Source organism: Herpailurus yagouaroundi, unplaced genomic scaffold, assembly GCF_014898765.1.
Source record: "Herpailurus yagouaroundi ecotype Mexico unplaced genomic scaffold, PumYag 180, whole genome shotgun sequence".
In the NCBI taxonomy this organism is placed as follows: domain Eukaryota; kingdom Metazoa; phylum Chordata; class Mammalia; order Carnivora; family Felidae; genus Herpailurus; species Herpailurus yagouaroundi.
In genome coordinates, this window is record NW_024412411.1 from 3,101,892 (window position 1) to 3,128,472 (window position 26,581).

General features: G+C 39.2%; 1 protein-coding gene and 1 long non-coding RNA gene across 6 annotated transcripts in view; one reads left to right on the forward strand and one right to left on the reverse strand.

The window, feature by feature from the left end:
• FAM168A (family with sequence similarity 168 member A) overlaps positions 1-26,581 on the reverse strand; it is a 192,126-nt gene that overhangs the window by 33,522 nt on the left and 132,023 nt on the right. The window lies entirely within an intron of this gene.
• Positions 10,224-20,206, forward strand: LOC121039255 (uncharacterized). Its single transcript, XR_005794659.1, has 2 exons — positions 10,224-12,104; positions 19,991-20,206. It is a non-coding gene; the product is annotated as an uncharacterized LOC121039255 (long non-coding RNA).

The following is a 26,581-nucleotide window of genomic DNA, read 5'->3' on the forward strand; positions in this document are numbered from 1 at the left end:
AGAGACAGAGCATGAACGGGGGAGGGGCAGAGAGAGAGGGAGACACAGAATCGGAAACAGGCTCCAGGCTCTGAGCCATCAGCCCAGAGCCCGACGCGGGGCTCGAACTCACGGACCACGAGATCGTGACCTGGCTGAAGTCGGACGCTTAACCGACTGCGCCACCCAGGCGCCCCCATCCTTGCTCTTCTTAATGTGTCAAGCATTTTCCCATCTCAGCCTTTTACTCTTTGTATTCCCTCTTCCTTGGAACTCTGTTCAAAGGATTTTATATTCTTTCTAAAATAGTATTCTCAACTTTCATTACTCTCTATGCTTCTTATCCTGCTTTGTTTTTCTTCACAGCACTTAGCCTGACATACTATATATTTACTTGCTTAGGGGAGACCATCTGTCTCCCACCACTAGAATATAAACTTAGTCCACAGTAGCACTTGCTGGTATGCAGCTATTCCCTGCTGGAAGTCTCCTGGCACACTCCAAAGACATTCCCTTTGACCCTCAAAGACCCAAGGGAGCAGAATGCATTCCAGGTCCTGGTCCCCCAAAGCTACCTGGATCTGTGGAAACTCATCAGGGGTAAAGATATTGAGTTCAAATAATACACCATGTACATTTCTCCCACTGCTCACACAAAGATATTTTTTACACCTGTGATTTCATTTGAGCCTCAAAACAACACTAATGTTGGGGCACCTGGCTGGCTTAGTCAGTGGAGCACATGACTCTGGATCTTGGGGTTGTGAGTTCAGACCCCACATTGGGTGTAGAGATTACTTAAAAATAGAATCTTAAAACAAAACTAAACTAATGCTATTTCCCCCATTTTGTAGAACAGGAAACAGAGGCTTGGAGAGGTGAAGTGTCTTTCTGGATAAGATTTTTCAGCAAGTCAGTGGTATTACTGGAAAGGGAATCCTGAAAGCAATAATGCCTTTTCCACACCTGTCAAATAACTATGATTTGGTCCTTGGAAGGAAGTCTGCCCCTTCTTTAGTTAAATTCTTTGAAGGTCAGGAGTAAAGAGAATAAACAGAAAAAATGAGCTTTTCTCCTTTGTATCCCAAAAGCTATAGTAGTGATCAGGTTTCCTGGGATTCTGATGTGTACATTTTAATTGCTTTATGGATGTCAATATAATCTAATCCCTTCCTCTTGTTGTCACTAGGATTAGGACTGAAGAAATGTAAAGCTAGTTTTCGATTAAAATGGAAATTAGAAATTGCTTTTAAGAGAAATCAGAGGACTATTTCTAAAATGACTTGATCTTTAGGAAGTAAGAAAGCAAGAGTATCAAAAGGCTAGTGGAAAACTAACTCCCTGGCTTAGGAAGACAAAGAGGATTATGTCTTTGTGATCAGGGGACACTTATGCAATGAAGACATTTTAGGTCTACAGCTCAAGATGAAAAAGAAAAAAACTGCCACCCCCTTCACTTCAAGGCCTGGTGACCAAAACCCAAACAAAAAATATTTAATTCTCTCAAAATAAAAAAGAGGGTAAAAGGAAGAATATAATTTTGAATCTGTATTATGTTCTGAGCATTATGTCAGGCCTTCTTTATCTAATTTAATCTTCACACTAACTCCATGAAATACCTTAGCAATCCCATTTTAGAGATAAGGATACTGAAACTTAGACTTATCTTACATATCTTAGACTTACCTTAAATAGCTTGTGAACAGAGTGGAGACAGAATCCAGGCCTGCTGAGTGAGACAAAGTCCATTTCTACCAACTTCCCTACCTCTCCTCAAAACATGAGTCTACTCAACACAAACCTTGGGATTTGGCTGCCCACCCCCCCAACAAGTTTTAGCTTCATAATGTGGGAAAACAAAAAATTACTCAATTTGGTCAAAGATGGTTCAGTTACCCAAAACACAACACAACACAACACAACAGCTATTATTCCCACTCAGCATACTAATGTAAGTCATACTGGTGCTATTGAAAAGCATCAGAGGGGTGCCTGGGTGGCTCAGTCAATTAAGCACCAGACTTCAGCTCAGGTCATGATCTCACGATTTGTGGGTTAGAGCCCCACACTGGGCTCTGTGCTGACAGCTCAGAGCCTAGAACCTGCTTCGGTTTCTTTGTCTCCCTCTCTCTCTGCCCTTCCCCCACTTGTGCTGTCTCTCTCAAAAATAAATATAAAAAAAAAATTTTTTTTTTTTTTTAAAGAAAAGCATCACACAGGCACTGAATTACAGAGTTAGAAGAGGTATTAGAGGTGATTGAGTCCAATTTGCCACCCAGTACAAGAATATCCTTTATAATGGTCCTCATAGCTGGCCACATGGCCCCTGCTGGCACACTCTTCTAATGATGGTATGCTCAGAAGCCCTTTAGGCAGTCAAAGTTCCTGCAGGAGAGCTCTGAAAGTTAAGAAATTCTTCACACTGGCTAACAACCTGGCTTATAAGGTATCTGACCCTGAAAAGCTTCCAAGCTACTGGTCCTGGTTCTCAAAGAATATGTATGTTCCTTCTGATCCAGGACAATCTTCCAGAGATATGAAGGTATCAGATATTCTTCCTGAATCTTCTCTTGTCTAAATCCAATAGATCCAATTCCTTCAACCCTTTCTCCATCCTGATTGCCCACCTTTGGCCAGACTTCAATTTACAAATCCCCTTCCCTTAAAGCAATTCAACTTTCTTCTTGCCTTGTTCAGTCTTCTGCTGATGGGTTTTCCCCAATTTAAAAAAAAAAGGGGGGGGGTACTTAGGTAGCTAAGTTGGTTAAACATCTGACTTCAGCTCAGGTCATCATCTCACAGTTCACGAGAGAGAACAGCTGACAGCTCAGAGCCTGGAGCTTGCTTCAGATTCTGGGTTTCCCTCTCTCTCTGCCCCCCCCCCCCAACTTGTACTCCATCTCTCTCTCTCTCTCTCTCTCAAAAGTAAATAAAACATTAAAAATTTTTGAAAAATAATTGACGTATTAAGATGCTGGTGATGTGCAGTCAGTGAAGGCCAAAAGTAACTTAATCCAGATTTCTTCATCATTACCCATCAGCATAGTTAATATCTACCAAATGCTTACTCTGTGCTAACAGGATGTAAGGTTCCTTACAGAGGAACTTAAAGTTTAATAGGGAAATAATATAGCTACTTATATTAATCTACAGGTAATCTATATGACATATAATGAGAGAATGTCGGAGTGTTACCAGAATGCGGAGGAAGGAGTGAAGAACAGGTCTGGGAAAGCTGGGAATGACTTGTTAGAAGAAGGAACATTTGATTGGCCTTGAACAATGAGTGGGAGCAGTTTGTCAGAGGTGTGAAGGAGTGGGGACAAAGAAATAGATACTCCCTTCATGCACGATGGCATGAAAACGTATGCCACACTAGGGAAACGGCAAATGGTTTAGTACAGTTGGAGTTTATAGTGTGTAGGGAAAAGCAACAAGAAATGAAGATAAGAAGGTAGACTGAGAACAGATTGTGAAGGGATCTGAATGCCAGGCTTAGGGAAAGAATTTATCACTCAATAATAAGAATCCACTGGAGGATTCTGAACCAAGAGTTTCAGATTTGTGTTTTGCCTACTCCAGCAGCAACTGTAAACAGGTTCAGAGTGGGTGAGATCAGAGGGAAGGACCAGATAGGAAGTTACTGCAATTGTCCAAAGGCAAAGCTAAAACAGTAGCGATGGGATAAAGAGGAAAATGGGCAACAACAAAGATGTTTAGGAGACACAGCCTACAAAATACCATCCTTAGAGCAAAACCTCACTTTTCCTGCTGTGAGGCAAAAGCCTACAAAGCAAGATGGGAAACATTCTAACTGCAAGTTTTATAGGCTTTTTGTTGCTTCTTTTAATAGGCAGAAGGAAAGAAAATAAATCAAATGGGCTTTTGAATCTCTTGGCTCCAGAAAACAGCCTGAATCTGATTTTCTTCCTAGCTGGGAGGCCTGGCTGCTTAGAGTGCTATCCTGGCGAGACTGCAGGTCAGTCTACACAGACAGCGGTTCTACAGGGCTAGCTCTGGACCTGCCCACCAGACTTGAATTTGAGGTAGCCTAAACACTGGCAAGGCCTACCCACCCAGACTCCCACTAGTGAGCCCCATGGAATTTTAAGGGTGGTAAGTAAGGCACTGTTCTTCCCAGTTTAGGGCAAGGCAACTCCCTCTGAGAAATATCCAGTAATAAATTGTGCTCTGACCTGTGTTGCATCTCCAGGGAGGACTTACCCTCTAGTTAAAAAGCCAGTAACCTGTGTGGGTCATTCATCCTGGATGAGCCCTAGAAGAAGGAGGCTGCTAAAGCCAGAGCAGGTTTAACATGGCATGCCTTTAGTGCAAAAGCAGTATCATCAATGAAAAAAGATAAGAAAATAGGTTGTTAAATAGCCAAATTATGGAAAGAACCTAAATGTCCATCAACTGATGAATGGAAAAGATGTGTGTTTTTTTTTTTTTTTTTTGATGTGGTTTATATATACAATGGAATATTACTTGGCAATGAGAAAGAATGAAATCTGGCCATTTGCAGCAACATGGATGGAACTGGAGAGTATTATGCTAAGTGAAATAAGTCAGGCAGAGAAAGACATACCATATGTTTTCACTCATAGGTGGATCCTGAGAAACTTAACAGAAGACCAGGGGGGAGAGGAAGGGGGGAAAAAAGTTACAGAGAGGGAAGGAGGCAAACCATAAGAGACTCTTAAATACTGAGAACAAACTGAGGGTTGATGGGGGGGGGGAGGGGAAAGTGGGTGATGGGCATTGAGGAGGGCACCTGTTGGGATGAGCACTGGATGTTGTATGGAAACCAATTTGACAATAAATTATATATATAGAGGCGGGGGGGGGGGAGAGAGAGAGAGAGAGAGAGAGGAAGAATAGATTGTTAAAACTAATAATAAAATTGTTCCTTAGGTAAGTACATAAGGCCAAGTGTGTGCTGTTTCTGAAGGGAAAAAAAATTCTTTTACAAATCTCGGGGCGCCTGGGTGGCTCAGTCGGTTGGGCGTCCGACTTCAGCTCAGGTCACGATCTCGCGGTCCGTGAGTTCAAGCCTGGAGCCTGCTTCCGATTCTGTGTCTTCCTCTCTCTCTGTCCCTCCCCTGTTCATGCTCTGTCTCTGTCTCAAAAATAAATAAACGTTAAAAAAAAAAATTTTATTTTAATTCTTTTACAAATCTAACAGTATCTCCAAAGCTCCCTCCCTGTCAGCATGGGGTATGGGAGAAATTTTAATGGAAAGCAGATGGCCTATTCTGTCTCAATCTCCACTCCAGGAGTGTGCTGCTGCTTTTTTTTTTTTTTTTTTTTTTGGCATCTATGAAGGGAGGTCTCAATACTTTACAGATTGTTTGGTGAGTGATTCCCACCCTCCCTGTATTTATTTTCTAAAAAGAAATAAAAGAGCAAGATGAAATTTTGCAAATTGATGATTTAGTCCATAAATTCATTTTCCTCCCATGTCAATTCACTTTTTTATTCTATTATGCTGTTTTAAGAGATCTGGAAAGGGAAGATCTTGTTTAAATTCAGTAAAACATAAAATACTTGCTTTTTCCATGTGAAGAAAAAATTTGATCCCCATCTCATACTTCTCCAATTCCAGAAAGACCAAAAACTTAAATATTAAAACAACAACAACAACAAAAACACTTAAAACTATTAGGGAAAATAGGAGAGTATAGTTTGAATTTGGGATTAGAAAGTATTTCTTAGATGAAATCAAAAGGAAAAACCACAAGAGGTTGATAAATTTAACTCACTAAAATTTAAACAAAGTTAAAAAACAAGTACAGAGAAAAGATATTTGTAACAAATGTATCCAGAGTAAAAAACTCATATTTAATCAACAAGGAAATGAAAATAAGCCAATAACATCTAATCACAGTATTCACAGAAGAAATCATTCAAAATGACTAGGGAAAAGGAGGAGAAAGGGAAAAGATGTTGAATCATACTAGTAATCAGCAAAATGTGAATACATGGAATAAAATATCATTTCACACCTATCAGAGTGACAAAAATTTTAAAGTCTCACAATAGCAAGTGTTGGGAAGGATCTAAAACCATGGGAATCAGTAAAAGCATTCTGAAGGGCAATTTGGCAATACCAGATAAAGATATACAACCTAGCAATTGGGAAACTGGATTTTTGAGGTGGGTCTTGTGAGGTGGCAGGATTCTGGCAGGCAAAGATAAGAGAAATGACATCCAAATAAAATAAAACCAAAAGAACAATACGAGCACAGTCAGAGACAGGAACCCATCTGAGGACTGACAAGACTGTTTTCTAAAGTGGCTACACCATTTTTTACATTCCCACCAGCAGTATGAGTTTTCACTTTCTCCACATCCTTGTCAACACTTGTTATTATCTGACTTTTTGATTACAGCCATCCTAGGGGTGTAAAGTGCTATCTGATTGTGGTTTTGATTTGCATTTCCCTGATATTATGTAGGAACTGTTTCATGTGTTTATTAGCCATCTGTATATCTTCTTTGAAGAACTATCTATTCAGGTTCTTTGCATATTTCTTAATTGGGTTGTCTTTTTATTATTGAGTTGTTAAGAGTTCTTGATATATTCTAGGTGCAATCTATAACTAGATGTCTTATCAGACAGATGATCTGCAAATATTTTACCCCATTCTGTAGGCTGTCTTTTTGCTTTCTTGAATGTCCTTTGAAACACAAAAGTTTTCCCCTTTTTAAAAAAAATTACTTTTATTATTTTTTTTAACTTATTTTTTAAATGTTTATTTTGAGAGAAGAGTGCACACAAGCAAGGGAGGGGCAGGAGCAGAGAGAGAGGGAGAGAGAGAATCCCAAGCAGGCTCCACGCTGTCAGCACAGAGCCTGATGCAGGGCTCGTTCTCATGAACCGTGAGATTATAACCTGAGCCAAAATCAAGAGCTGGATGCCTAACCGACTGAGCCACCCAGGTGCCCCCAAAACTTTTTACTTTTGATGAATTCCAATTTGTCTATTTTTTTTCTTTTGGCTGTTTGTGCTATTGGTGTTACATAGTTAAGAAACCACTGCCAAATCTTAAGCTCACAAAGACTTACCTCCAAGCTCTCCTGCATAAGTTTTATAGTATTAGCTCTTATATTTAGGGCTTTGGATCCATTTTAAGCTAATATTTGCGTATCATGTGAAGTACTTCATTCTTTCATATGTGGATATACAGTGTCCCAGCACCATTTGTTGAAATGATTATTCTTTCTCTATTGAATTGTTTTTGGTATGCTTGTTGAACATTGACCATAAATGTGACAGCTGGCTTCTGGCTACTCAATTCTATTCCACTGATGCATATGTCTACTCCTATGCCAAAATCACATTGTGGCAAAAATCACAATAAATCCACATTTATTATTGTAGCTTTCTAATAAGCTTTGAAATTGGGAAGTGTGGGTCCTCCAACTTTGTTCTTTTTCAAGATTGTTTTGGCTAATATGGGTCCTTTGAATTTCCACATGAATTTTATTAACACCTTGTCAAAATCTGCAAACAAACCAGCTAGAATTTTGATAGCGTTTATTTTGAATCTGTAGATCAATTTAGGAACTATTACCATCTTAAAAAATATTAAGTCTTTCAATCCATGAACATGGGATGTTTTTCCATGTATTTAGATCCTAATTTCTTTCAACATGTTAGAGTTTTCAAAGTATAAGTTTTACACTTCTTTTGTTAAATTTATCCCTAAGTACTTTTATTCAATTCATTTGCTATAAATTCATAATGCTGTACATGGAATGGTTTTCTTAATTTTATTTTTGGGTTGTTTATTATAACTATAGAAATACAATTGATTTTTATATATTGATCCTGTATCCTATAACCTTGCTGAACTCATTTATTAGTTCTATCAGTTTGTGGGTTCCTCAGAATTTTGTACATGCAAGATTGCATCATCTGCAAATACAAATACTTTTACTTTTCATTTCATTTTCTTACCCCATTGCCCTAGTTAGATCCTCCAATACAGTGTTCAATAGAAAGGGTAAGACTGCACATCCTTGTCTTATTCTCAGTGTCAGAAGAAAAGCATTCAGTCTTTTAAAACTAAGTGTAGTAATAGCCATGGGTTTTGCATAAATGTCCTTTGTCAGACTGAGGAAGTTCCCTTCTATTCCTAATTTGTTGGGCTGTTTCTTTGTTCTGTTTTGTTTTTTTAATCATTAAAGGGTACTGGAGTTTGGCAAATGCTTTTTCTGTGTCTACTGAGATTATGTGGGTTTTGTCATTTAACCTTTTAATATGATGCACTCACTGCACTGATTGATTTTCCTATGCTGAATGGATCTTGCACCCCTGGGATAAATCCCACTTGGTCACAGTGTATAATATAATCCTTTCTATAACTTATTGGACTCATTTTGGTAGTATTTGTTGAGGACTTCTGCATTTATATTCAAATGGGATACTGGTTCTATAGTTTTTTGTGATGTCTTTGTCTGGTTTTGGTATCAAGACAACACAAACTAGTCTCACAGGAATTAGAAAGTGTTCTATTTTTGAAGGAGTTTGTGGACAGTTAGTGTTAATTCTTGTTTAAATGTTTGTCAGAACTCACCAGTGAAACTATCTGGTTCTGGGCTTTTCTCTGGGGGAATTTTTTTTTTTTTATTACTAATTCCACTTACTTGTTATTAAGTCCATTCAGATTTTCTATTTCTTCATAAATCAGCATTGATAATTTGTGTATTTCTAGTAATATGTCCATTTCACCTAGGTATCTAATTTGTTGGCATACAACTGTCCATAGTATTCCCTTATAATCCTTATTTTTGTAAAGTCAGGAGTTAAGTCTCCTGTATCATTCCAGATTTTAATAATTTGAGTCTTTTCCCTTTTGTTCTTGATCAGTCTAGATAAAAGTTTGCCAACTTTGTTGATCTGCTGAAAAACAATAAACTTTCAGTTTATTGATTTTTTTTTCTATTTCCTCCCTCCCTCCCCTCTTTCCTTTTCTCTTTTCCTTTCCTTTTCTTTTGAAAGAGAGAGACAGCATGTGCAAGAGAGCAGGAGAGGGGAAGAGGGAGAGAGAGAATCTGCCCAGCGCAGAGCCCAACACACGGAGCTCAATCTCATGATCCTGAGAGATCATGACCTGAGCCAACTCAGAAGTCGACACTTAACCAATGGAGCCACCCAGACACCTTTGTTTTTCTACTTTTAAATTTCTTTTATTTCTGCTCTAATCCTTATTATTTCCTTCCTTTCCCTTATTTTAGGTTTAGTTTGCTCTTTTTTCCCCCCAATATGTTAGGGTGAATTAATTATTTGTTTTTAATGCAGGCATTTACAGCTATAAATTTCCTTCTAAGTACCACTTTAACTACACCCCATAAATTCTGGTGTGCTGTGTTTAATTCATTCCAAGTATTTTCTAATTTCCCTCATGATTTCTTCTTTGACCCACTTGTTATTTAGGAGTGTGTTAATTTTCACATAATTGTGAATTTCTTAAATTTCTTCTATTTTTAATGTCTAGTTTCACTCCATTGTGGTTGGAGAACATATTTTGTATGAGTTCAATACTTTAAATGTATTGAGAGTTGTTTTATGGCTCAGCATATGGTCTATCCTGAATGTTTCACGTGTACTTGAGAAGAATTATATTCTACTGTTGGACTGTCCTACAGATACTGGTTAGATATGATTGGTATACAATGTTGTTCAAATTTTCCATTTCTTTGTTGATCTTGTGTCTGGTTGTTCTATCTATTATTGAAAGTGAGGTACTGGAAGTCAGCAGGATGCAGTGGTCAAAGAAAGTGAGGTCAAAGAAAGTGAGGTACTGAAGTTTCCAACTATAACGGCTGAATTATCTCTTTTGCTCCTCATTTCTGTTACCTTCTGTTTTGTGTATTTTGGGGCTCTATTGTTAGGTGCATATGTAACCATTACATCTTCAGGCTGGATTGACCCTTTATCATTATAAAATATCCCTTTTTATCTCCAGTAACATTTTTTGGGGGGTTTGTTTTAAAGTCTATTCTGATGGGGCGCTTGGGTGGCGTAGTCGGTTAAGCGTCCGACTTCAGCCAGGTCACGATCTCGCGGTCCGTGAGTTCGAGCCCCGCGTCAGGCTCTGGGCTGATGGCTCGGAGCCTGGAGCCTGTTTCCGATTCTGTGTCTCCCTCTCTCTCTGCCCCTCGCCCGTTCATGCTCTGTCTCTCTCTGTCCCAAAAATAAATAAAAACATTGGAAAAAAAATTTAAAAAAAAAAGTCTATTCTGTCTGATATTAGTATAACCATTTTAGCTTTCTTATGGTTGCTATTACATTATCTTTTTCCATTCTTTTACTGTCAGCATTTTTGTATCTTTGAATCTAAAGTGGTATCTCCTGTAGACGGTATACAGTTGGATCCTGATTTTTTTTTTTTAAATCCAGTATGGCAATATCTGCCTTTTTATTTTATATACAGCAGATTTAATGAAGGCATCAGAACAGCAGGCTGTGTTGAAAAGTGAGTAAAGATGTTGACAGTAAAGGAAAAGAGAGGAGATGACAGCCTAAGGAGGTAAGAGGATCCATAGGAATTTTTTTTTGGAAAGGACTCATTCCTTCTGAGAATCGGGAGAAAGAATCTCCTGCTCTGGCTCTCTTATGGGAGCCATCATAGTCCAGCAGGAAGAACAGGTGCTCTGAAGGCAGGCAAACGTGGATTCAAAAGTCCAGTGTACCACTAACCAGACATGAAATCATAGGCAAGTCTCTTTACCTGAGCCTCAAGAACACAGGGCTATAATATACTACAGGGTAGAAAATTAAGACTTAGCATGCAAAATACCTAGCATAAAACTTGGTACAGAGTAGTAAGTACTTGAATAAATTAGTCCCCACCCCTATCCCTTTCATTAAAAGTTCCCTAAATGGTCTTATTTAATGAAAATCTTCTAGATCCTCAATCACGTCCCTTACCTCCTGCCTTTCCCTCCCCCTTACATGACTCCTGGTGATTAAACCTATTATTGCTTGGCCAAACACAAACTGGACAAAAGCAAGATCCTACCTAGTGTGGCTCTTTATGCAAACATCGAACCAGTCACTATGCTTTGAATATAGGTAATTTTTTGTGTACTGTTGTGTTTATGTATACTTACAATCTTTTATACATTATAAAGCATTTTTGTCTCTTTAAAAAAATTTATAAATGAAAGTATCCCCACATTTTTGCATTTTTCTCACTCATTTTCAGTCTATTATTTCTGCTTTGTGCTACTGGTTAATAGTGAGAGTTAAAGAAACCTAAATGTCTGTCAACAGGGCATTATGAGACAAATCTAAATAACCCAACAACTCAAACTTCCTTAAATAAATTTAGGTGTTACAGGACAGTGCACAGCATATAATCTCATTTTTATTGAAAAATAATGTGTATGTGTGCTTATTTTACAAGTTCTAGGAAAAAAAAAGATATACCAAAGTGTTAACAGTGATGGTCTCTGGATCAGATGAACTATGGATTTTTTTTTCTCATATTCAGTATTTCCTGAGTTTTCTAAAATGAGCACATTGTTTTGGAAATAAAGAAAAATAACAACAGAAACCACAAAATGTTTATATTAATGGACACTTAGGTAGGTTCCATTAATCTCCTATTGGTTAGATATTTCATCTGTTCCAAATAACTGCTACTCATCCTTCAGGCAGAGCCAGGACTAGAATTCAGATACTTATGTTTTCCAGCTTTATGTAAAAATGTCCTAACAACTCTTTTTGGGCTCTACAAATTTAAGACTGATGTTCCTAGAGACTTATGAGCTCACGAGTGAGGTCCTAAAGGAAGAAGGTAGAAGATGGTATGACATGCACACCAGGAGTGGGTTTTCAAATAAGCTGAAATATGGAACATGTCTTCAAAGATTCCCCCCAAAATGCTTCCATTTCAACATATTTTTTGTTTAGAGCTGCCACTAAAGTACTGTGTGACCCGGGTAAGACCCTTATAATCCTTATCAAATTCTGAATCTCCATTTCTGTGTCTGCAAAATAACAGCTACTGTTAAATGAAAATCTCCTCTATTTTACAGATAAGAAAACTGAGGTTCACAGTTATGCAAGTGACAAGACTGACACCAGATCTATCTAATAAAGAAGAATAAGGGTAAAGGAATAGTGGATTCTATTTTTATGAGTTATTTTATTTCTTCCTTTAAACACTAAAGAGGCATCAGTAGACCTTTCTTTGTATAATGCAAATGATATTGTACACTATTGGATTGAATTAGAAGGTGCATTGAATTATGATTAACTCATGGCCTCATTTTAACAGCTGAGTAATTAGATCAATCTAATCTTCTGAATTTTATTGCTTATTTTATTATGGCCTATAATCAGTTGAAATTACAATGGGAAGTTCAAGAGTCTCACATAAAGGCAATATGCTCTAACAGGCAACATGCTGTAAGCTAACTGAGTACCTCGGCAAGTTACTTAACTACTCTGCACCTCAGGTTCCAAATCTGTAGAACGGGAATAGCATTATCTTGCCCCATCATTACCAACACGTATTGGGTTTAGAAGTCCCAGCACTAGGAAAAAGGGGGATTCCCAAAGGGTTATGAGGAAATTACCTGAGAAATTACAAGGAAAGCTCCCAGACATATGCTAGCCCTGGTACTCTGGAGAACTCAGTGAAAGGCATAACCATGCAACCTGTCACCTAAGTCAGAGGAAGCCTGATTCTTCCTTCTCCCTCACTTCCTGAATCCAGTATCAAGTCCTAAATTATTAATTCATATTCCACAAATGCTGAATGTCTACTGTATGCCAGATAGTGTTCTCTCTAAAAATGTCTCAAGAGTGTCTTTTCCTGTCCATCCTAAATACCACCCTTAGTTCAGGTCTCTCGACTGACCTCTTTAAAGAGCTCCTAACGTGTGTTCTAACCTCCATTTTCTCTCCCTCTAATCCATTCTCTGCACATATCCAGAGAGATCTTTTGAAAATGCCAATCTATCCATCATGCCTAAACCATTCTGGTGGCCAAGAATAAAAGTTCCAAACAAATATCCAAAGAAGGATAAAGATATTGCTATGGATAAAGTTGCAAAGTTCTTAGCATGGCATAATAATCCTCCAAGTCTTCTATCCATCTAGATGTCCCATTTCCCCTCATGGCAACTCTGGCCTGGCATTTTACACTTTACCAACACCAAACCCAAAGCTGTTCTAGCATACACCATTTGACTGTTCTGCTTCTAGGTCACTGTTCAGGATGTCTTCAATGCTTCATTGTCCTTCCCTTGCCCTTCACCTTATTTCATTCTCCAGAAAGTCTGCCTTGACCTTCCTCCCTTGAGGCTAGAGTAGGAGCCCCTTCTGACTACCCCCCACAACTGGCTTTTCTTATAGCTCTTATCAAATTATATTTCCAAATTGGTTTTCTCAAATTCTCATCCCCCAATTTGGTGGATCTAGTATCAGTCCTGTGATAACTCCCTAAGTTGTGGTTCTCTTTGTCCTTATATGTCACCGACAGGGGTTTCTGCTGGGGCTCTCACTGTCCAAATCTATTTTTTTCAGTTGCCTTCACACTCTATTCACCAAGTGTGTGCCTAGTGCCCTGGCTGTGCCAAGGCAGACTCATCAAACAACCTCCATTTCCCTGCTGACTCAACTCGCAGTGCAGAAAAAGGAAGTGTGGAATTTAGATTCAGATATAGGCTCTAAACCAGTTTTGCCATTTCAGACTCTGAATTCTGGCACGTTATTCCACTCACAGACCTTCAGCCTCCTCTTATGTAAAATGGGATAATAACAATTACTTTATGAAGCTGAAATAATATTAGTAATAAAACAATATTATAACTAATTATGTGTCAAGTATTATGCTAAGCACTTTACACTGATGTCATTTAACCCTCACAGCTCCTTCATAAGGTAGGTTCTACTACTATCTTTATTTTATAGATGAGGAAACCAGCCAGGGAAGCCATTTACTTGCTGAGGCCACTGTGGTAGACCGTGGGTGAGCTAACCCAATGCTCATTCCCAGCCCCCTCTGCTCTTTGACTATTCAGGCTGGCAAAGCTAAAAACTCATTTTTCCAGCCTTCCCAGAACTTAGAATTAGCCATGTGGCCCAATTCTGACCAACGAGATCTACACAGAAATCTCCTGAGAGAATTGTGGGAAAGCCTTTGCTTTCTTAGTAAAAGGACAAACATTACTGATGTTCCTCTATACTCCCTTTTTCCTCCCTCAATCACAGACATGATACTTACAGCTATAGCAGCCATCTTAGATCAAAAGGGGAAAGCCAACAGGTGCAAAAAAGTGCTAAAACTCCCACTCTTGATTTCAGTTTGGGTCATGATCTCACAGTTCGTGGGTTCGAGCCTGCACTGGTCACTGTGCTGACAATGAGGAGCCTGCTTGGGATTCTCTCTCTTCCTTCTCTCTCTCTTCCCCTACCCTGTTTGCTCTCTCCCTCAAAATAAATAAATAAACTTAAAAAAAAAAAAAAAAAAAAGAGGAAAGCCAAAAGAGTCACAGAATACTGGCCCTGAAATCACTGACCTAATAAATCAATGCCATCAGTCATTGACCTCCAGACTTTTTTTTATGTAAGAAAAATATACTTTGTTTAAGCTACAAATAGTCAAGTTTTCCAGTAGCATCTTCAGGTATTTATACTTCAGGCACTTATACTTTGTATAAGTGATATAAAGTAATCAAATGATGGAGCTAAGACTCAAAATAAGCAGCCTTAACCATTAAGCTATATGAGAAACACTTAGCATTGGACTTCTTAGGGAATGGGTACTCAAATGATGAAATGGTTAAAATAATATCAGTCATTCAGCATTCTTCTTCAAAGTTCCAAGCTCCTCTGGAAACTCAAGGATTGCCAGTAACCTAAAATCATAATGTAGCTGCTCAGGAAGAGGCCACCCCTTTGGACACTGTGTCCAGCCCTCTTGTCTGCATTTCTGAATTCAATTCTCCCAGCTCAGGGTCTACCCTAAGGAGGGAAAAGGGAAGGAAGGTCTGGAGCCAGGTCTTGGATGCTCATACCTACCTATCTCATGGTACCACAAAGCTTCCAGGCCGCCTACCATACACACATAAGAGGACAGAGTTCAAGGAACTCAGCATAAACTTACAATCGTGACAGCACCTGTGGTGACAGTGAAAGACGAAATCTTTGGAAGCCAGAGACCTTTGGAGGCAAGAAGTGTGGTTTTGTAGCTTAAACAAAACCACGGACTATTGATTTTTCTGCCTCTTTTCCTGCTGAGAGCAGTAATAGCAAAAATCTGATTTAGACACTTAAATTCAAGTACCTTCCCCACCAGCAGAGCAATTTTCAAGTAATCACACTTTTGACCTCACCCAACATGAGTCCTTTTAAAGCCAATTTTAGGGGCCAATTATTTAGTTTTCCTAACATGTGCAGGGAAAAAGATACGATTGCTGGCTATCCTGCTTGGAAGCTGTAGTTTCTATTCCCATATCCAGGGTTTAGACTGCCTGTTCATAGACCTCCCAATCTGTCTGAGAAGGGGCCAGCCACCCCTGTCACAGATGACACATGATCTCTGTTCTAAAGCTGTTTGGAACTCAAAGGGCATTTCTCAGAGAAATTATGGAATTAATGATGGCAAGATTTCTAGATAACCTCAAAGAACTGGGAGAGAAGAGAATGTCATTTATTGAACAGTTACTAGATGGCAGATAGGAGCATCAGAATCATTTAGGGAGCTTGTGAAAATAGCTTGCTGGGAACTACCTCCTGAGCTTCTGATTCCAGAGGTCTGGGGTAGGGCCTAATAATTCTCATCTCTAACAAATTCCTACACCTGGGACTATACTTAGAAGCCACAGAGGTCACAGAGACTTTGGAAAGCCACAATTTGGTCCAAACTCTCAACCTTTTTCCACAACACAACTGTGTTCATGACAGCAATGATGAGGGATGGATAGGTACAAAGATGGAGCAGATAGGATGTGTATGAGTGTATACTGGGGAAATGGTAAGACAAATAAAAACCAGATAATTCTTAGATACCATTCATGGTAGCTCAGGAGCTGTCAATGGGTTACAGGTGAATTGAGACACTGATTCCTTAAGCACATAGGGTGTCTGGGAAGGAAGTAGGGCACAGGAACTCCCTCGTGGCCTTGTCTGTTTATCCAGAGTTCTCTACAAATACCATCATTTTCTGTGTGGAAGTACTGGCTTAGAGCTAACTGTGCATCACTGGTTTAGAGAAGAGTTAAGAGAAAAACATTTATTCTAAACTCTGCGGTCAATTTGCCAGATACTTATGGACCTCTGAAAAGGCTTCATTATTAGAGGCTTGATCATTTGCCATTTAATCATTCAACCAATCAACAGTTTACTTTGTCCTTTTTTTTAAAATTTTTTAAACATTTATTTATTTTTGAGAGAGAGAGAGACAGAGCATGATTCGGGGCAGGGGGGCAGAGAGAGGGAGACACAGAATTTAAAGCAGGTTCCAGGCTCCGAGCTGTTAGCACAGAGCTTGACGCAGGGCTCGAACCTGCCTACTGCGAGATCATGATCTGGCCAAAGCTGGACACTTAACTGAGTCACCCAGGTGCCCCAAGAGTTTACTTTGAATTAGGCACTATGTTAAGCACTGAGGACACAGTAATTGCCTATGAGAGGAATAAGTGTTCCAGAAATATAAACAATTCTAAGGCAGTAAATAATATAGACAAGTAACTCAGTGATTAAGAGAATGGAATATCCAAACTTAGACTTGATTCTGGCTCCACTACTCTGTGATAGGGACAAGTCTTTCCATCTTCCTTAACTTGTGTCTATATCAATAAAAACTTTGGAAAATAAAGGTTAACTAAAATAATGATGATACAGTTCTCAAACTGGGCACAGGAACCCCTGTGGGTACTCAACAGTATACTAAAGGGTAAATGAGCAAATATAGTGTACTTTCTTGGTAAGGTAATTATACCAGAGGGTAAACAATTTAAATTATCTGTTGTACAGAAAACAACTATGACTATATAATGGTGACTTAAGACAAAATTCTTATGCAGTTTGAAGATAATGCAGGGGCTTCAAGTAATTTTTAACCTTGGAGATCCGCTCTGGGCTATATTCCCCCACTGATTCAGAGATGAATTTGTTCTCTGATGTCAAGTACACTTGGGTAGGAAAGTTTCTAAAATACTGTGCATGGCCAATAATGGATGACCAACAAACAGCAACCATTATTGGTAATAAAAGATAGCTGTTAGTTATTACTAACCCTTCCACAGGAGAAACCAACTTACTCTGTAGTGTCTAGGGTAGATAAAGGTGTCCTCTCTACCCAAGTATCCCTTTTTTCCAAGCTCTGGACTTTTCCAGTTGCTCCCCAGAAACCCTGTGATTCCTTGGGAAGTAGAACTCCCAGGAAGCAGGCCAATTTTGCCCCCATATGCCAGGGAGTTCCCTTCAAAAAAGAATTTCAGCACCAGTAAAGTAGCTAGTCTCATCAACCTCCAGGCCTCCCTGGCCTCAGTCTGCCCAAGGAGTTAACCCCCAGGATAAGAACAATCATGGACCCAGCAGCTCACTCCTAATTAGCTTTGTCTCATTTAAAAAGCTCTTACTGATCAATTATCTCCTTAAAGTCTTACAAACAAGTGATAGATAAGGTAGGTATTATTATTCTTACTTTATAGAGGAGGAAACTAAGGTCCTCCAAAATAAAGTGATTTGTTTAAGTTTTCAGTTAGAGACAGAACCAGGAGTCAAACTCAGGTCTCTGACTTCTAGCAGAGACTCTCCCCACTACATTAAACAAAAGTCATCATTCCAATGAGAATCTACGTAGCACGGCCAAAAATTCAAGTCCTTTATCGATATTTCACCAATTTTCAGCTGTAGTCACAGCCACAAAATTATATTTTCATTGACTAAGAACCATAAGTAACTAATAGAAAATGAAATTAAAGTGCATGAGCTTAATCAGCAGGACAAGGGCCCTAGTGGTGACTATGGTTATATCCGACCTTTCATAGGAGGACACTTATGAAAAGGCTTTCAAGGTTTCCTACTGATCTTGCCCAAGAAGGTCAGGAGCTCTGGGGCAAGAAGCCCTGAGATGATAGAAGGCACAGTCACTATAGGAGAGGGTTCTCAGCTGACTGCATCTTCCCTGTTTCTGAAATCTTCATCAACACCAGGGATTCCAAGAAGGGGCACAGAAAATTTTGTTCAAGAAGCAAAAGAAATAGTTTAAGGGAATGAGTTAGCCAGTTGTTTTAATGAAAGAAGGCTAACAAAAATTTATAGATTAATGCCCAGAATGTTAGAGCTGGAAGGCAAATTGCTAAACAACATATCTAAGCCCCTCAGCCTGGATGGGAAGGGAAGGCAAGGCAAGGCAAGAGAGATGGGCAGGCCTTGCTCCAGCGTCTTGAGTCATTAGCAGCAGACCTGGAACTCGGCTTCTCTTCGTGCTTCCAGACCTAGTTCCATGCCTGACTTCTCAGAAGCCTTTCCTGACACAACCTCTGCCAGAGTTGTGGCCCCTCCCACATACCCACCAAGTTTTCATAGCAATCTGTACATCTATTTATTAGGTTAGACTCTTGGAACACAATGGCACATCCCTTTGCGACAGCATTTATCTCAGTGTGCTGTAACTGTCTACTTACATGTCTGTCTTTCCCCTTCTTAATCTGTGCTCGTTAAGGTGGGGAGTCAATAGAGGGGCAATACACACAAAAGACACACTGTATGTGTTGTCTTCACAAAGCTGATAATCTCACACTTTGAAGAACAGGGTGTGTAAGAGAATTAGAAGGTCAGAGTTCATCTTGAGCAGTTCATTTAGCTCCCTACTGTAGCAGCAGAACCCTTTTTGTCAAACAAAACCTCATCCAGAAGCCTAATACATAAAATGGGCATGAACAGATCTCTACCGGAGGGGAAAGGGGCACCCACTTGGCTTATCTTTCCCTTTAACAGCTCCTAAGGCAACCTCCTACTTTTTTGAATGAGGGAAGTGAGCCAAAATAAAGAAACTATTTATTCTAGGTCTTCCCCTCATTCAGCATAAGATAGAGGTCAGAGGAGGGTCTTTAAAGCCTGGCAAAACTAATGAAATCCTTTATAACCTTGGAAAAGTCATTTAAGCTCCTTGTGTCAGTTTTTTCATCTAGGGTGGGCAAGAAGGACCTTGTCCTCCAAATACAGGGTTTACGAGTTTGCCTTTGATGGCTGAGGGGCTGGCAGAGGCTTGCAGCCATGGTCCAACCTCCCTGGGCTGAAGTTTATTCCAGAGGATTTAAAGAAACAGATGGATAAACAAAATGTGACAGATACATTATATGGAATATTATTCAGTGATAAAAAGGAATGAAATCTCGATACAAGCTACAACATGGATGAACCTTGAAAACATTGTGCTAAATGAAATAAACCAAATAAAAGGACAAATATTATATGATTCCATTTATGTGAAATATTTCAAATAGGCAAATTCATAGAGACAGAGATTTAGAGGTTTCCAAGGGTTAGAGGGAGGGGGGAATGGGGAATTATTATTTCATGGACACAGAGTTTCTGTTTGGGATGATGAAAAAGTCTGGAAATAGTGGAGATGGTCACACAACACTGTAAAGGTACTTAATACCAATAAATTATACACTTAAAAATGGCTAAAATGGTAATTTTCATGTATATTTTACAACAATAAAGCAAAAAAAAATGTAAGTCTACTTATATTTCACTTAAGGTGACACTTAAAAGCTACATGACCTTCAGCAAGTTACTTAATAAGCTGAACCTTATTCCCTCATATGTATAAGGATAACAGTTCTCCCTTGTACGGTTATTATGAGAACTGGAGACAATGTCTGTAAAGTGTGTGGCACTGCACTGACAGTCATTAATGGTAATTATTACTATAATAATTATCAACAGCAAGAGTAACATTATAATATAAACATAATGATAAATAACTTAATCCAATGAATATTTAATGAGTAACTAACTGCTCTGTTCTAGGCACAGAAGGTACAGGACTGCTGCTCAAAGAGCTCACAGTCTAGAAAGACATGAAATAAATGAACAACTACAGAAAACAGGAAGCCAAGAAGGAGCAAGGAAATAATAATCCAACACCACAACCAACACTTCTTTCTTTGGGGGAAAAGGTTGATCTTTTCTACAGAAGTGGGAAATCATTTTGTGATCCAGGAAAGTAAATCTGTCATAAGCCAACAGCAAATTAGTTTAAAGTGCATGATTCTTGCCCAGACAAGATTTAATCCATCTGCTTTTTGTGTTGACATCACACATTACGTATCAGAGGCAGACACACTCACTTCTTGTGTTCTCTCCAAAACCCAGAGAGGCTTTGCCTGACAGCTTGGTGGAATAGGAAGAGCATCGCTGCAATTTACTAACAGCATAAAGTTGCACATATTTATTAACCTGAGTCTTCACCTATAAAATGGATGTTTTAATAAAAATTTCTAGGGGCACCTGGGTGTTTTGACAGCTCAGAGCCTGGAGCCTGCTTCAGATTCTGTCTCCCTCCCTCAGCTCCTCCCCCACCCACACACTGTCTGTCTGTCTCTCTCTCTCTCTCTCTCTCTCTCTAAAATAAACATTAAAAAAAATAAAAAATAAAAATTTCTACCCATAGTACTGTTGTAAGGACTCAATGAAATTACAAATGGTAAAAAGTTTTCTAAGTTGTAAAGTATTGTACCTCTTATTATTATCAGGAGTTTTGTGGGCCCTGTTTTTTCAAGCTTCAGAAGATATCTGTCATTGGTGAGTCAATTTTTGTTTTTTTTTAATTTTTTTGAATGTTTATTTATTTTTGACAGAGAGAGAGAGAGAGACAGAGCATGAGCGGAGGAGGGGCAGAGAGAAAGGGAGACACAGAACCCGAAGCAGGCTCCAGGCTCTGAGCTGTTAGCACAGAGCCCAAAGCGGGGCTCGAACTCACAGACCACAAGATCATGACCTGAGCCAAACTTGGACACTCAACCGATTGAGCCACTCAGGCGCCCCCAATTTTTGTTTTTAAAAGTCAAATGTGGCTTTGTTACCAAAGAAGCCAAGACCCAAAATGAGCCTGTCCAAGGCTGACTACATAGTTAACATTAGGAGGTTTGAGGACAGCTCTTCCTTGCTAAGAAGCTCAAAGGAATCATCAGACTTCAACTATCATTGTTTGAAAAAAGAAAATTTGCTATAAACCAAGTTTGTTTCCTCTGAAGATCTGTGCTATCTATACAAAACTCATAAGTAGAAAAATCTCCCTATTCCATTTAGTCCATACAGAGGGGTTGACCAGTCACAATAGATGATCCAAATTAAATGTTCTGGGCCTCAGTTCATTCACCTACAAAGCAAGAACAATCTCTTCCACATTGGCTACCTGTCCCAGACTCTCCTTGCCATGACAGAGGGCTACTAACTTCTCTCTTTCTTCTCGTCTTCCCTTCCTTCTTTCAAAATTCACTAAGTCTATTCTGCACTAAGTCACTGTGCCAGGTGCTGGTGATATACACGCACACCTTGGAGATACTGCAGGTTCAGTTCCAGACCACTCCAATAAAGTGAACATTGCAATGAAGTGAGCCAAACGAACTTTTCTGTTTCCCAGTGCATATAAAAGTAATGCTTACACTATAGTGTGGTCTATTAAGTGTGCAATAGCATTATGTCTTAAAAAACAATGTACAAACCTTAATTAAAAACAGTTTATGGCTAAAAAATATAAACCATCATCTAAGCTTTCAGCAAGCTGTAATCACTGATCACAGATCACCATAACAATATAGTAATGGAAAGGTTCGAAATATTTTAAGAATTACCAAAATGTGACACAGAAACGTGAAATAAGCAAATGCTAATGGGAGAATGGTGTCAAGACTTGCTTGTCTCAGTGTTGCCACAAACTTTCAGTTTGTAAAAAATGCACTATTTGCAATGCACAATAAAATAAGGTATGCCCATAATGATGACTAATAACAATGGCTACTAATGTTTTACTACCTAATAAGAGCATAACTGTATGCCAGATGTTTTACACATAAGTGCCTTGGAAATTAAAAAGCAGCATAAGGTGAATAGAAAGAAAACTTGTTTAGCTGTCAAAGTTTTGGGTTCTACTTCCAATTTTGGTATCGGTTAGTTCATCTATCTGACTAAAAAATACTTAGTCAATATTCATGGCATGCCAGGGGCTGAGTACTAGGAAGAGAGAGGTAAATCAGATATTGAATTCATGGTGAACTGTAATAGGTGTTGTCCTTAGGCACTTATGAAACCTCAGGTTCCTCACCTGAGAAGAGGATTAGCCCTGATGATCTCTAGTGAAATTATAGCTCTAAATAAAAACATAATACCAGCCACCACTTGGAAAATACAGATACATAAGATGAGCAGGAAATGGGCTGGAGGGATATGAATGGTCAGGTCATAAAAACCTTCTCTTGCAAACTAAGGAGTTTTCAATTCAACCAAAGGACAATGAAGTATCATTAAAGGGTTGTAAGTACTAGAGAACCCCACGTCTGTACTGAGTGCAGGGCCTGCTTCCAATTCTCTCTCTGCTCCTTCCCTGTTCATGCTCTCTAAACAAATAAACAAACAAACAAACTTGGGGGGGTAAAAAAGAAGAAGAAATGGGCAAAAGACATGAATAGACATCTTTCCAAAGAAGACAAACAGATGGCTAACAGGCACATGAAAAGATGCTCAACATCACTCATCATCAGGGAAATACAAATCAAAATGACAATGAGATACCACCTCACACCTGTCAGAATGGTTAAAATTAACAACACAGGAAACAACAGATGTTGGAAAGATGAGAAGAAAGGGGAACACTCTTACACTACTGGGAATGCAAGTGGTGCAGCCACTCTGGAAAATGGTATGGAGGTTCCTCAAAAAGTTACAAATAGAACTAATCTATGATCCAACAATTGCATTACTAGGCATTTACCCAAAGGATACAAAAATACAAATTCGACGGGGTGCCTGGGTGGCTCAGTTGGTTAAGTGTCCAACGTCAGCTCAGGTCATGATCTCACAGTTCCTGAGTTCAAGTCCTGCATCGGGCTCTCTGCTGTCAGCACAGTGCCCACTTCAGATCCTCTGTCACCCTCTCTCTGTTCCCCAACTTGTTCTCACTCTCTCCCTCTCAAAATAAATAAACTTAAAAAAAAAAAAGAAAAATACAGATTCAAAGGGGTACATGCACTCCAATGTTTATAGCAGCATTATCAACAATAGCCGAATTATGGAAAGAGCCCAAGTGTCCATCGACTGATGAATGGATAAAGAAGATGTGGTATAGGAGGCGCCTGGGTGGCTCAGCAGGTTAAGTGTCCGACCTCCACAGTTTGTGAGTTCAAGCCCCATGTCGGGCTCTGTGCTGACAGCTCAGAGCCTGGAGCCTGCTTTGGATTCTGTGTGTGTGTGTGTGTGTGTGTGTGTGTGTGTGTGTGTCTGCCCCTGCTCCACTCATGTTCTCTCTCTCTCTCAAAAATAAACATTAAATTTTTTTTTTAAAAAGATGTGGTATATACAGATATATGTGTGTGTGTGTGTGTGTGTGTGTGTGTATAGATACACACACACACACCCTCTCACACAAATAATGGAATATTACTCAGTCATCAAAAAGAATGAAATCTTGCCATTTGCAATGACATGGATGGAGCTACAGTATATTATGCTAAGCAAATAAGTCAGTAAGAGAAAGACAAATACCATGATTTCACTCATATGGGAAGGCAGGGGAAAAGGGGGCTACAAAAGACAGAACAAACTGAGGGTTGATGGAGGAAGGTGGGTGGGAGATGGGCTAGATGGGTGATGGGTATTAAGGAGGGTATTTGTGACGAACACTGGGTATTACACGTAAATGATGAATCACTAAATTCTACTCCTGAAACTAATACTATACTATATGTTAACCAACTAGAATTTAAATAATTTTGAGAAAAAAAAATGAAAAGAGTTCTATGTATGGATGGTGGGGATGCTTGCACAATAATCTGAATGTATTTAATGCCACTGAACTGTACACTTTAAAATGTTTAAGATGTCAAACAATTTTATGTTATGTGTATTTTACCACAATTAAAAAAAAAAGACAGGACTTAGTAACTGACTTTAGAAGGCAAAAGAAAAAGCAGTATTAAGAAGGACTCCTATGTTTCTGATTTGAGGGAATAGGTGAATGATGGTACTGATTACAAACTGATAAAAGGAAAAATGCATTATAAGGAAAGATAATAGGCTCAGTTTTAGACATGATGCATCTAAACAAAATAGGAGACATTCATGGAGAAGAGGTTCTGAAGACAGCTAGATAATAAACTGGTCTGAAGCTCAGAAGAGAGGTTTGCTGTAGAGCTAGAGTTTATGAATCATCAGCCTACAGACAGTAGCTGGAACTAAGATGAAAGAGAAAGTGGGCTCTTGGGCAACACCAACTTTTACTGGGTGAGTGGGGAAAGAAAAACTGGAAAGCAGACAGATTCAGGAACAGCCAGAGAGGAAAAAAGGAAAAACAAACAGAAAAATAAACAGAAAGACTATGTTGTAATCAATGAAAAGCAAGGAATGAGAAAACTTCCAGAAGGGAGGGATCTGGAGTTTCAAATGATATAGAAGTGTCAAATTAGAAGAAAGGCTGACAAGGGTCCACTGGATTTAACAACAAGGAGATTACTAGTAACCACAGGGAGAAGAGTTAGTAAGAATTCTTCTTAGAGACCTATTTCAGTCATAGGTGAAAGTAATTAATTGACCTGAGAAGTCTTTCCTGAGTAGACATTCAGTCTGAACATCAGAAGGGAGTTTTGTGGAGTAGTTTTCACCATTTCCTGGGCTCATCTAAGATCCTAATCACTATGGTGTCCAAAAGATAGCCAAGTTGGCTAGAGCAGTAAAAGCACTTGCTTTGTAATGCAGAAAATCTGGGGTTTGGGTTCTGCTATACAATGTGACCTTGGGAAGCCTGATCCCATCATTTCATCTGGAAAATAAGGGCTATCTCCCTAGACTTGTTATAAGAAATAAATATGAGGGGGAAAAACCCCACAAAAGGTTCTTTGCAAAGAACAAACTAGTTATAGTTAGTCTTAAAACCTCCATCAGGTGATCCTCACAAAGGAGGGTTAAGGGTGCAGGCCAGGGTCATTGAAGAGAAAGATACTCTTTTTTTTTTTTTAATTTTTTTTTTCAACGTTTTATTTATTTTTGGGACAGAGAGAGACAGAGCATGAACGGGGGAGGGGCAGAGAGAGAGGGAGACACAGAATCGGAAACAGGCTCCAGGCTCTGAGCCATCAGCCCAGAGCCCGACGCGGGGCTCGAACTCACGGACCGCGAGATCGTGACCTGGCTGAAGTCGGACGCCTAACCGACTGCGCCACCCAGGCGCCCCAAGATACTCTTTTTTAGTCTCACTGACATTACAATGATTATTCATTGTATCTGCACACTGTCAGCTTAATTATCAAGGTCTTCCACCTGAAAAACTGTGTCAAATACAAATATACTTCTTAAATCCACTGTTTTTTTTTAAGCAAAAAAAGCACTCTAGGAAAAAAAAACTGAAAAATGACAACGAAGTCTTTGAACAGATCAATTTCCTAGTTTTCCAACCTTGAGAGTCATGTGTTTTGTTGGGGTATTTGAAGTATTTCAATGATAACTGCTGTGAGCTGAAAGCACGAAATTCATTTAGGGCCCAGCACAGGAGTGGGGGAAAGGATATGAGCTGGTATGGACCAGCAGAGGATTGAGAAGTAGCCAGGAGAGGATGTAAGATGAAACCTTGATGTTGCTCTGTGGTAAAGAGACAATGAATACACAAACCCGAAACAGGGGGACCCAGTTCCAACATTTCTGCAAAACACTTCTCCATCTTCTCACCTATAAAATTATGGATTACTTTAAGAGGTCCATCTATTCTCACATTTCAGAATTCTTTCCAATTGGGTTTTGGAAACTTCACTCCAAATCAATGGCTGGCCCTGTTACATTTATTACTTTCTGCTGTCTTGTGAAGAATAAATTCCTAATGGTTTCCCCCCACCCCCGTTGCTTTTTTTCTTTTTCTTTCAGATGATGTACTGAGGCCTAGAAAGTTTAATAATTTATCTGACATCACACAGTTTTTAAATGGTAGAATCAGGTCTAAATCTAAGTCACTCATTCTTTACCCCACATTCTTTCCCCAGTAGAGATATACTTAGTGTTGTGCATTGTAACAACTGTTAACTGAACACCACATTTGAGCCAGCCATGGTGCCTTAGACTTCATAAACATTTTCATGGGCCTGTGAACCAACCATCTGTATAGATCATGACTCTATTTTAGAGTTGAAGAAAATGAGACTGAGAAAAATTAAAGAACTCACCCAAGGTCCTACAGCTAATTAGTGGCAGAGCCTGGAGTCCACCCCATATCTGATAGATTCCAATATCTGTCTTCTTTTCAGCATCTATTCTAGATCTCTGGTGATGCTTGGACACTCTCAGCATCAGAACATTTTAAGGAAAAGGGAAGGGAAGGGGAGGGGAGGGAAGGAGAGGGGAAGGGGAGGGGAAGGAAAG